We start from the raw sequence: 13,101 nt of genomic DNA on the forward strand, positions 1-13,101 counted from the left end.
ACAGAGATGTGGATCCTGAGGCCCACCCTACCTCTAGACTCCTCTTAGTGTGAGATCATTGGTTCATTATTAAGTCAATTTAAGTTTTCTATTCCTTCATCCTCCAATCTGGCAGACATAGCGCCTCTTTCTGTCTTCATTAGCTAACACTCCTGGAAATCAATGTGTGTCCCCTCAGTTTCCCATTGGGGAGCTACGTAGTGTTGGGGTGCAAAAAATGAAAGTATGGCTCTTGAGTATGCTGAGTGCTTTTAAAAATTGAAAGGCCTCAGAACCAAGGCCCTTCTAACCTAGTCTTGTTCCTTTCTCTGCCAAGTACAGGGAGCAACTCTGTCTGGAATTTCCTTATCTGACCATGAAAGCTTCTTAACAAAGGCACAACTGCCTTCTATCCTGATACGGTTTGGATGTCTGTCCCCTCCACATCTCATGTTGAAACTTGATCACCAATGTTGCAGGTGGGACCTAGTGGGAAGTGTTTGGATCTCGGGGTGGATTCTTCACGAAGGGCTTGGTGCCATCCTCACAGTAAGTGAGTTCTTACTCTTAGCTCCCATGAGAACTCCCTGACACCCCCTGTCTCTCTCTCTTGCTTCCTTCTTCCCACTATGTGATGCTGGCTCCCCTTCCGTTCTGCCATGAGAGGAAGCTTCCTGAGGCCCTTACCAGGAGCAGACGCTGGCACCATGATTTTTCTACAGCCTGCAAAACCATGAGCCAAATACACCTGTTTTCTTTATAAATTACCCAGCCTCAAGTATTTCTTTATAGCAACACAAACAGACTAAGATATATCCCCTCCCTGAAATCTCATTAAAAAAGAAGACTGAAAAATGCAAGCACATCTGAATAGACTTTTTCACAAGATAATGCCTGCTTCTCAAGTTCATTCGAATTCCAAAAAGAATCATTTACAAGTTAATTTCTGTGTCCCTGGTCCAGTCATTCTCCTGAACAACGAGGTACTGGTCCTCAAAAGAATTGTCTTCATCTCTCATCTCTTCCCTCCCCTAAGGAAAAAGGTATATAAGCTTCTGTACCCTACTAGGGAGGTGATTTCCTCCCCATGCCTCCCACATTAATAAGTGTGTATGGATTTTTTTCCCTATCAATCTGCCTTTTGTCAGTTGATTTTCAATGACTCTTCAGAGAGCAAGGGGGAAGTTTTCCCTTTGCCCCCACAGTAGACACAAAGCTTAGAGTATGGACCATCTCAGGACCTCAGTGATAAACTGTAGCACATCACCTCTTGGAAACAAAACTAAGACACGATATATTAAAAACATCTGTTAGGATAAGAGCACTTAAAAAAAGAAAAACAAACTCTGAACTAAAATACACATATGAGGAAGGAAACAGCAGATTCACCCAAGCACAAAATAAAAACTATCTAGAGCAAACATGAGAAATTCAGAAAATCCAGAAGAAATCTGTCAAAGCTATTCATCTTCCTTTCTTTTCTCCAGTCCACTCTGTTATGAGTAAACTTTCAAAAGAAGTGATTCCAACTCACTGTACCAGCCTACTGTAATCTCGACCCTTGTCCTCAACCTTGGAAAATTCCTTGACCCTTATGGCAAGAGGAGTCTTTCAGTTGATTAATTAATTGGAGTGGAAACTACGCATATAGGCAACTTTGGGGAAGTTTAGGTGTGAACAATAGCAGAAATATAGGATAAGTGTTAGAGGGTAAGTCGACTATTTAAGAACATCAATGTTTTATTTATTTATAATATTTTTACATAGGGATGGGGGGGGGTCTCACTATGTTGCTCAGGCTGGTCTTGAACTCCTGGCCTCAAGGGATCCTCTGCCACAGCCAAAGTGCTGGGATTACAGATGTAAGCCACTGTGCCCAGCTGAGGACATCAACATTGTAAACATATTCTCCACTTGTAGAGAGTATTCAGACTTTTCATATTTACCAAAAATTATAAATTTGATTTTAAACTTTAAGTCATTTATTATATACAGGTTAACACTGTACTCTCAAAAAGCTTACAATTTTCAAGCCCAGAGGATCCACCGGTAACAAAATAACATCCCTGCCCTGGTGAGACTTACATTCTAAAGATTTGGCAGGGTACAGGGAAAAGAGGTGAAGAGAAACAAATATCAAACAAATGTATAAAAATCAAGTGGTAGGAAAAAATAAGAATAAAGCATGTAATGTCAGATGTCAAAGTGGTAGGTAGAGACCTGAGGAAAATAAAGGAATTTGTGGACACAACTATGTGGGAGGAAACTATTACAGATACAGGAGCATCAGACGCAAAGGCCTTGAGAAGATATTTGCTTAGAATATTGAAGGGGCAGCAAGAAGTCCAGGAGGGCATGAGCAGTGTGTGACAGCTAAAGAGAGTGGTCATAAGTGATATCAGAGAGAGTAGAGGTGGGGAAAGACTGTGCAGGGTGTTGTGAGTTATTACAAGGATTTTGAGTTTTAACCTGAATAAAGAAAACCCTGGAAGATTTTGAGCAGAGGAGAGTCATAATTAGACTTAAAATCTTAGAAGCATCATTCTAGTTTCCATATTGAAAATAGATCGTGATGCAACAATCAAAAAAAGGGATGTCAGTTTAGAGATGATTACAAAAACTCAAGGCAGAGACCATGGCAGCTTGGACCAGGGTGATAGTGGTTGAGATGCTGACAGATGGTCAAGTTATGGAGTTATGGGTATACTTTGCAGGGAATTCCAACAGGATTTGCTGATGATTACACGTAGAGTGGGGCAGGAAGAAGAGAATAAAGTTTTTTGCCTGATAACCGAAAGAATGGATTACACTTTTGGAGATGAGGACACCTGTTGGACAAGCAGGTTACGGGGTGGAAGGGTCAGTTTTGGAAACATTGGTTTTGAAATATCTATTAGATTTCTGTCTCAGCTAGTTAATGCTGAGTCACAAACCACCTCAAAACTCACTAGCATATAAGACACAAAAAGCACAATGCATAAAAGAAAAAACAATAAGTGTTGTTGAGAATTCAGAATTCAAAATGGTAAGCCACAAAATAGAAGAAAAAATTCACAACACATATATCTAACAAATAACCTGTATCTAGAATCTATAAAGAGCTCTAATAATTCAAGAATATGAAGATAATTTTAAAAGGAGCAAAAGATTTCAACAGTCACAAAAAGAGGATAGACAAATGGCCAATAGGCACATGAAAAGGTATTCAACATTATTAGTCCTCAGGGAAATGAATTAAAACTACAATGAGGGCTACGTGCAGCAGTTCACACCCATGATCCCAGCACATTGGGGTGTCTAGGCTAAAGATTTAAGTGGGTGGATTGCTTGAGCCCAGGAGTTTGAGACCAGCCTGGACAACATGGCGAAACCCCATCTCTATCAAAAAAATTAGCTGGGCATGGTGGCAAGCACCTGTAGTCCCAGTTCCTTGGGAGGCTGAGGTGGGAGGATGGCTTGAACCCAGGAGGCAAAGGTTGCAGTGAACCGAAATCTCACCACTGCACTCCAGCCTGGGTGACAGAGTAAGACCCTGTCTCAAACAAACAAACAAACAAACAAAGCAAAAAAAACTACAATGAGATACCCCTACCTACTCTATGAGAATGGTTAAAATTTAAAAGACTGACAATGCCAAGTATTTGAGATCACCAATGTATACACTGTCAAAACTCACTGAATCTTTTAAATGTATGCAATTTATACTATGCAAATTAAATCTAAAATTAATTTTTATTTATTTTTTTTTTTTATTTTTTTTTTTTTGAGACAGAGTCTTGCTCTGCCACCCAGGCTGGAGTGCAGTGGCCGGATCTCAGCTCACTGCCAGCTCCAACTCCCGGGTTTACGCCATTCTCCTGCCTCAGCCTCCCGAGTAGCTGGGACTACAGGCGCCCGCCTCGTCGCCCGGCTAGTTTTTTGTATTTTTAAGTAGAGACGGGGTTTCACCGTATTAGCCAGGATGGTCTCGATCTCCTGACCTCGTGATCCGCCCGTCTCGGCCTCCCAAAGTGCTGGGATTACAGGCTTGAGCCACCGCGCCCAGCCTAAAATTAATTTTTAAAAAACTCAATGGGTTAAAGCTATAACTCTTATAGTTCATGAGTCTGGGGGTTAAATGAGAGTCAGCTGCTTAGGGCTTGGCTCAGCCAATCTCTGCTGGATTTGTGATCCACTCTAACAGGGCTTGACTGAAGTTCCTTAGGAAGCTCTGCTGCAAATTTCTCATCCTATCCTTTTTTTTTCTTTTTTTGAGACGGAGTTTCGCTCTTGTTGACCAGGCTGGAGTGCAATGGCGCAATCTCAGCTCATCACAACCTCCGCCTCCTGGGTTCAAGTGATTCTCCTGTCTCAGCCTCCCGAGTAGCTGCGATTACAGGCATGTGCCACCGCGCCCTGCCTTCTCATTCTCCTCTCAGGGCCAGAGGGTTAGCCTAATCTTGTGCTTCTCATGGTAGTAGCAGAAGTACAAGAGACAATAAGTGGAAATACACAAGTATTCTTGAGGACTAGGCTTAGTATATGCACACTGATGGGGTTCAGAATATCCTACCCCAAAATATGGCACCTTGGCATTTGAGAAAACAGCAGAAGCAGGAAGATCACTCTCATTCCTCCCTCACTCTTCTCCCCTGAAGCTGGTCATAAAACCTAGGAAGGTCACTCTCTGACCTTCTCCTGCCCTTCTATTCTGAAGCAGATCATAAGACCCTCATTCAAGAGATACCCTTCATATACCCAGAGAAAAGGAAACATCCTTATCTCTGAAGACACAGGGACACAGAGAAAAATCAGAATGTACAAGCCTCGCTAAGCTCCTCCCAGTTTAGTACTAGCAGATCACACCTTTCGTCCTCCAGTCATATTTCTCCATGATTATCCTCTCTTCCTACACCTAAGCATAAAAATACACACGTTTAACTGTTTCTTCAGAAGATTCCCAAGTCACACAAAACTTATACTAAACACACGTTTTTGCTTTTGTCTTTTTAATCTGTCTTTTGTTATAGGGGCCTCAGTCATGAACATAGTGATAGGTGAGGAAAAGATATTTCCTTTCCCTATAATACATTGAATTTGGCTTCATCCTGTCAAGCAAGTGACAGACTAAGCCCAGATTCCACAGGGGTGGCAGGAAGAGTAGATCCTGCCTCTCAGTGAGAGGGAATGCAGAGTCACACGGCAAAGGCTGTGGACATCATGCAATCAACCTCAACATCCAAATGGGGATGTCACACATCCTGGAAATATGTGTCTAGGCTAAAAATATAATGTCATGGTTGTCAGAATGGAAAGGCATCTGAGGCTGTAGGGGCCAAGGGGAAACCTCTCCTTCACCCTCTGAAGGTTTACTGAAAAATCAACTCATAAAAGACTGGTTAATTGGAGAAAAGGCAAATGAATTTATTTAATGTATACATATGGGGAGAACCACTGAGGGATTGCCCACCCCTCAACAGCGTTCAGAAACTTACACACCATCCTGGTGGAGCAGGTTACAGGAGGGGAGGGAAGAGCGATTCTGTTGAGGAGATTACTAGGGAGGATGAGTGGCTCAGGGAACAGAGATGAATTTGTACATTTTCTTGGAAAAGGTTCTGTTCAGGTGTGATTACACTCTTGGTATTACAGAGAGGGGAAGAAAAAACAATTGTTCCTTTTGGAGGGTCTAGATCTTAGGCAGATAAAGATTTGGGGAGAGATGTCAGGAGCGGGGAGATATCAGAGAGACCACGAGGCTTCTTCAGTTTAGCATGTAAAAGCACCACATTTGGGGGTATGCGCTTCTGACCCCTAACAAGGCCATGTGACTAAAACAGTCACCTAGAGAATGAGTGATGACAGAGATGAGAAGAGAGTCAAGGTTGGGGAGATGACAGGAACCAATGGTGGACACTGAAGTGGGGTGCCGGTGCTGATAAACTCAAGAGAGAACACAGGTAAGAAAGTGTTTTCAAAAAGGAGGAGGCATGATCAACTGTGGTGATTACTGCTCCATGAAATAAATAAAACTGCAATCACTGCCTGGTCCTTCTTGAATAGTCACTTCATTATGGATATATCAGTGTGTTCAACTAGGATACAGTTCAAATGTATAAAAGAAACTCTGTCCTGTCATACACGCCCAGCCCGGTAGATGAACCAGGTGAGATTAGCTGAGCCCAGCTAGAACTGTATCTTTTGCTATATTCATTCCTTTATAGATGCTGGGGTCATTTCCAACATTAGTGAGATCTAGAGTATAATTATTTATGTAACAAGTATTTATTGGGGGCCTACTTTTGTCATACACTCTTCTAAGCAATGAGGCTTAGAAAAGAAAATAAGAGTAGATATCTAGCTGTCATAGAGTTTGTTTCGGTGGAGAGAACAAACAAGAAACATAAACAAGTACACATATAAATGAGCAAGTCATTGCAGATAGTGGTGAGTGCTGGGATGAGGATAAAGCACATTGATGACTGGTGACTGGAGGGTGACTGGGGGAAGTATTTTTGATCATATGGTCAGGGAAGCCTTCTCCAAGGAGATGATAGTTGGCTCAGATCTGAGTTATTCAAATTAGACAAATCCTTAGAGAGTTTTATTATAGTTTTTGACCCTCCGCCAATGCTAGACTGATACTCAGAAAGGAGAATTCCAGCATCATCTCCTATTCTCTACCACTCTGATGAGAGATGTCAATAAAATGGGAGAGTATGCATACCAAGAGAGGTATACCAGATGCCTCCTGGACCATGGGACCTCGAATCTGGGCTTCTCTGGCCAAAGAAGAATCCTTTACAAGAATTGTACCTAGTCAAAGCTATTCAAAAAACAGAAAGGTCTTCTTTGACTCACCAACTGTGTTTTTTTTCTGTGACATGAAGAAAGGAAGGTATTACACTCTGCAGAAGGAAAAATCATGATTGACTCAGAGGCCCCTGGACTGGTCATGACCTTCCCACTTTCTGCTATCAGAGAAAGGAAATGAGGTGCCAAGTGATATATGGTTTACATCTCCCTGAGACCCATTAGCAAACTCAGATGGTTGGAATAGGTATTGGAATGAAGACACCAGCTCAAAGGGACCAAAGAACTTAGCCAATATTACTCGGTTAATAAGTGACAACACTAGAATATGAACCAAGGACTGGCTGTTTCCAGAGCCCCGTGTTCTTTCAACTAAATGTCTCTGCCAGGCCGCCACACTGGATATTAGAAAATAAAAACCATTCAAAGATACAGGGCAGAACCAATTCATCTGTGGAATTCTTCCAGAGGTAAAAAAAGAGAGTGAGAGTAAGATCAACAATGCCATGTTGCATTTTCAACGATGGGCAGTGAGAACAGCACACGAGAATTTATAGAAAAAGAAGGTATGTGTATTCCCTGGGGCTGGAAAGTTGTTAGACATTAATAGCAAGAAAATTGTTAAGAAGCTGACAAGAGGCAAAGGAAATGTCCTTGCTTTCTCCCTGCAAAAACCTCCTTGAAGGAGATGCGAGAGAGAACACAGGATGGAAAATTGAAGCAGATTTGGGATAGAGAAAAAAAAAGAAAAAAAAAAAAAAAACTCACAGGAGGGAAATATGAGAAAGCTTGAAAGAAAGCAGTATGAAATAAAACAATTTTGTAGTAAAAAGGAAAATAAGCATAGCTGTTGTAAGAAAAGCAGGATAGTTAATTAACAAGGGGGATAAAAATGTCCTGCAGATAATATTTATCATCCTTCCCAGTTTCCCTGTGGCTTTATTTGTGCCCATCTGTTGGCCTGATCTTTTCCAAGTGTCTGTTGCCACATATACAGGCCATTAATTTATTGAAAATATTACTGAAATCAGATTGCTTCTGGCCTTCTTGTTGTTTTAACTTTTTTAAAAAACATTGTGTTTGTTTGCCTGTTTGTGTTTACATTTGGCAAATACGGAAACATAGCCTTTCCAACCCATAGCATAAGAAAATATGGGAGGGAAACTCTATTCAGAAGCATATTCCTCTACATTTGCAAACCAATTTTGCCAAATGTACTGGTACACACATTCTTCTTCCCCTGGGGTGAGAAATCTAAACCTGAAACATTCTGACAAGAACAAAGAAAGCAATTGCAATACTGTATTTATTTGCCTTAGGAAAGAACTTAGCAAAATGGATGATGCTTATTATGAATACGTCCAAGTTAGATTTTAAAAATTATCCATTAGACTCCCTTAGGAAATAAGTAGTTGACACATTCAGATTATACCCATGTTTATTTCAAAAACAGGGACGAAGAGCCTTCTTGTCGTCAGTCACGGGCTGATAGGAGTCTACTTTTAGCTAGGAACCACCAAAGGAAGATAATTGTGCCATTTTAAATGCCACATAATGTTCTTAATCAGCAACCAAGTGTAGAAGGGAGTCTGTAAAGGGCCTGAGGTCCTGATTCAATCTCTTCAGCTTCCCAAGGCCGCTCCCAAAGAGCAGGCAGACCACCCAAATCCCGCAGCTTGTCAAACCAGCTCTGGCCCCAGAAGGGATTTATGAGTGAGTGCTTCACCTCACGGAATACCACCCAGGCTGGCTGGCTGCAAATGTGGGCTGCCTATTATTTCTCCTTCATTTCCCAGGAAGCGTGAGTGAGAGAGCTCTGCGCCTCCCGATGGGCGCCAATCCCAGCCTCTTGACATCTCTCGCACTAAGCCACCTTTTCACTGGAGGATCCCAGCTGTTCTCCACTTCCCCGCTTGCTTGCTGGCAGTCTGGTGTACAAGGCAGAAGGGGTGAGACAGAGAAGAACCAAGGGGCTTTTGGAGGCTTGCTTTTGCCTGAAAACAAATACTTGAGGGAGAAAAATATGTTTTAAAGGCTAAAAGATGGGAAATTAAGCAATTCACTTCCACAAAACCATTTAGGACGTGGGTGGTGGGATGGGGTGGCATTGGAAAGAAACTAGTCTTCTAAGTCAGCCCCTCTGCTGCATCCCCTTGGTGCCACTGTGGCCCTGACGACGGAAGCTCCCTTACCTGGATCCTTTCCACGTTGCTCTAGAGACTGTCTTTTCCTGCTTCAAAGTCTGTGCACTCTTGGCGGCCACCCACTAAGATCCTATTTCCTGTCTGAAGGACGCCTTGGCTCTCTGCAGGGCAGAGATAACTGGTATGCCAATGAGTGACGAGCTCACGGATGCAGCCACTTCCCCTCCCTGGAAGACTTTCTAGTGACTCACTGTTCTGGCATTCCAAAAAGAAGTGGGAAGATTTCCATCAGATTATTAATTTGCATTAACAATTTTATTTTGTGTGTGTGTATGGTATAGATGGAGGTCTTGCTGTGTTGCTCAGGCTGGTCTCGAACTCCCAGACTCAAGCAATCCTCCCACCTCAGCCTCCCAAAGTGCTGGGACTACAGACATAAACCACCATGCCTGCCCTAAATTGCACTCTTAAGATTTACACATGAGAACTATATAACTAAGGGTAGATGCTTTTAAATAGTAGGACAATTTAACACCCCCCACAAAAAAACCCTTTAAGGGATGCAAGGAGCATGTAGGAGAACAGAATATGCCACCCCATAATATGCCTCTTTGGCATAAGAATTATTTAGAGCTGATTATTTTGAGAAAATGCAGACATAGGAGAAACTCTGAAAACAGAGCAGAAATTACATAAAGAAAATTTACATCTATGAAGGAAATCTCCATTTGTAAAAGTGTCTCCTCTCTGTACCAGTTTAACTCACTAGAGATGTAACAATGGAGACAGCACTGACGAATCCGCATAATAAACCTCACCCTGGTTTGCCACGCTTTTCCTGATTACTTCCCCATAACCTGCCTTTCCCACACCCTTCTTTGTTTCAGTTAAAGATGGTATTTATGTCTGAATTCAAAGCCATCTCTTTGGAATTTACTCATTTTTCCCTGGGTAACTCTCATGTATATATGAAGCAGACATGTTAATAAACTTCTATGTGTTTTTCTCTTGTTAAGCCATCTTTTGTTACAGTGTGTCCTGGCTAAGAACTCAGAATGGGTAGAAAGAAAATTATCTTTTTCTCCCCTACACTTGCCTGGATGTCTACAGCCAGCCAATGCCTAATGTGGAATTTTAATGCACCCAGACCATTTCTCGTTATTAAAGGATCTAAAATTTATATGCAAAAGTGATGGTCTCAGCAGTCAGCTCTTTCACAGCCTCATTCAATCTCAGCCTCCTTTTCCTCTGAGGCTCTGATAAAGGCCAGCTCTCCAGCCTGGAAATGTAATGTCAGCTCGTGATCTATCCCAGCAAGTATCGCCGTGCTTTCAGAGCACACCAATGGGAGCAATTACCTGCATTTTCAAGAAACCCTGTTTGTCTGAAAAATCTCCACATTTATTTTCTCAGCTAAAAACAATGAAAATAAATCCTGAGTGGAGAAGTGATCACTATCTTTCATTCTGCACCCACCAACTTTGCTTTGCTACATACAACACTCAAGCCTGACCATTGCAAGTGCTTTCCCAGTTTTGCAGAAAGCACAGTTGTTTACTGGTCATAACTTTAACAAGGGGAAAACTAGACTCTGGGTATGAGACATAGAAACAACCAATCGCTGATCTGGTCATTCCTTGACTCCAAGACAAGGCTATATTTAAAACTTACTCCACAAATTGCTCATACACAGTGTTTGTAGTACTCAGTCCTCACTAAAATGTTAGCAGTCTACCTGGTTGCAGCTAGCCCTCCCTCACCCCAGTACTGACGTCTCCTTCCTGAATAGATTCATTATTTATTAATAACGAAGCAAGCTGAGTAAGAGCTCCCCAGGTCTAATTTAAATAAAGCAGAATGTAAATGAGCTATTTCCTTGGATTTTATGCCATGCTGATTAAGTAACCATGTATAAACCTTCAGGTACACAGTTAAAAATAAGAAGGAATACACATTCCCAGAAAAGACTCATGCTTGTCCTTGACAATAGCCTCAAAAGATTAAGAGCACACATCAGATCCCAAGATTCATTTGTCTTCAGTAATTCAGTTCAGTAAACTTTTATCAATCATCTACCATGCACAGGTGACTGGGCTTGTCATTTCAGGAGGCATAAAGATGAATAAGACATGGTACCTGCACCAGAAGAACTTATTCATTTCTCATCCATTAAGGTATGGACACCTTATTTTATTTTTCATCCCAAACAAGACTTGCACTGGACAGGATCAAGCCATGCCCTCATTCTGTGGCATGAATTGAATCCCATAATCAAAATGCCAATGCTGAAATAAAGGAGGAGGGAAACATTAACAATCTTTTCCTGAGAAATTAATTTGTGTTGATTGGAATCTATCTTCCCAGGGCACACCTTTTTCCCAAAAATTTCTTGGATGCATTCTCAAATATTTGTCTTCATTGTAATTTTGCTTCTGGTTTGCTGTAAGACCTATTATTCTCTATGTTTTATTACATGAAAGGAAGGGAATCTAGCTGCCTTCTTCTCTGCAAAACACAAAACTAGTGAGATAAGGCTGTTAAAAGAATGAATGCCATCATGTCTTATGCAATTTGGATAATTTCTCTTTAGCTGAAATTTTGAACACAGCCAAAATGCTGAATATGTAATGCCCGGAGACAACTAATTATAATAAGCCCTAAGAAGAGGCAGTGTTTAAATGGAAATTAGCAGTATGAAATTAAAAAGGAGCATGAGGTAGGTGTGTCAGGATAGCTGAGGCCATAATGAGCAGTGACCTTTTCTCAAACACTCTTAAATCTGTTGCCCAGTCTAGCCAACTAGTCAGCCAAATGCATCATCATTTGAGAAAACATTCTAACCTGAGTCTAGATTTGCTTGGATATGAAGGGTACTAAATATGTTACCACCCCCCAAAAAATATATGCCACTTTGGCATGAGGATTATTTTGAGCTAAAGGCAATTGAGAACCAGCAGATGGAGGAAGAGCTCTAATTTCCTCTAACTGCCTAAAACTAAAGAATAAATTTTCCCTTTTGTAAAGAAAATTTACATTTAATAAGGAAATTTTCATTTGTAAAAGTGCCTCCATACCAGGAAGAAAGCTACTCAGGAGACAACTCTTATCACTGAGACACTCTTATCTGCATAACAAGGCAATCCTTATTTACTATACATTTCCTCCCCTTACCTTCCCATAACTTATCTTCCCCATACAGAAGCCCCAAGCCCCATTTTCCTTTGCTTAATAAGAGGGTGTATGAATCTCAATCATCTGGCTGCCTCCTTGAGCCACATTTTTTTTTTTTCTGTGATTGGGAGTCATATTTCTTTTCTCTGCTGCATACCTATACAATTAGAACTTTTTTTTGGTTTTTTGGTTTTTTTTTCTCTCTCTCTCTTGTTAATCTGTCTTTCATCAGTTTGATTTATGGGCTTTAGTCATTGAACCTAGAAGGAGAGAGGAAAATGTATTTTTTTCCCTCGCTTTCAGAAGCTGTATACATTCTAGCAAAGATGTTGATGGTTCTTTCTATGTACTCTACAACAGAGGTCCCCAACATTTTTGGCACCAGAGGCTGGTTTCATGGAAGATAACTTTACCACAGATGGGGAGGGGACAGTTTCAACATGAAACTGTTCCATCTCATAAGGAGTGCACAACCTACATTCCACACTTGCACAGTTCATGCTCCTATCAGAATCTAATGCCCCAGCTGATCTGACAGGAGGCAGAGATCAGGCAGTAATGCTCACTCACCCACCGCTCACCTCCCCTCTGTGGCCTAGTTTCTAACAGGCCACAGACTGGTACCAATTGGGGACCCCTGCTCTGTAACACCTCTGAAAGGAGTTTAATCTAGATTACAGGGAAACTCAAATATGCTAACATAAGCCAAGGGCTCTTCCTCAAATGGGGAAGATTAATGACAGACTTCTGGGCTGTCCAGTTCTTGGGGCACTTCATGGCTCATACAGCTGGTAAAGCTCTGCATCATGTTTCTCATGTTTGACCTAACATCCTGTGTCTCCACTGTATTTCATACCACGTGTCTCTCCAGCCCAAATTCAAAAGAGTATTTAAGACCTTCAAACAGGATCTGAAAGGATGACCCTTTGAAATGGGTCATTACTAATGCAAAGAACAGTTTCCACCAATAAGAAGTTCCCATTTACCCCTAAAGGGCAAAGATTATATTTCATTG

General features: G+C 41.4%; 1 long non-coding RNA gene across 1 annotated transcript in view; it reads right to left on the reverse strand.

The window, feature by feature from the left end:
• Window positions 1-9,036, reverse strand: part of LOC115895512 — a 285,166-nt gene extending 276,130 nt beyond the window's left edge. Inside the window, exon 1 of the long non-coding RNA XR_004055710.1 lies at window positions 8,964-9,036. This is a non-coding gene — a long non-coding RNA (uncharacterized LOC115895512). The remainder of the gene's footprint in view (window positions 1-8,963) is intronic.
• Between the last annotated feature and the right edge of the window lie 4,065 nt (window positions 9,037-13,101).

Source organism: Rhinopithecus roxellana, chromosome 21, assembly GCF_007565055.1.
Source record: "Rhinopithecus roxellana isolate Shanxi Qingling chromosome 21, ASM756505v1, whole genome shotgun sequence".
Classification (NCBI taxonomy): Eukaryota; Metazoa; Chordata; class Mammalia; order Primates; family Cercopithecidae; genus Rhinopithecus; species Rhinopithecus roxellana.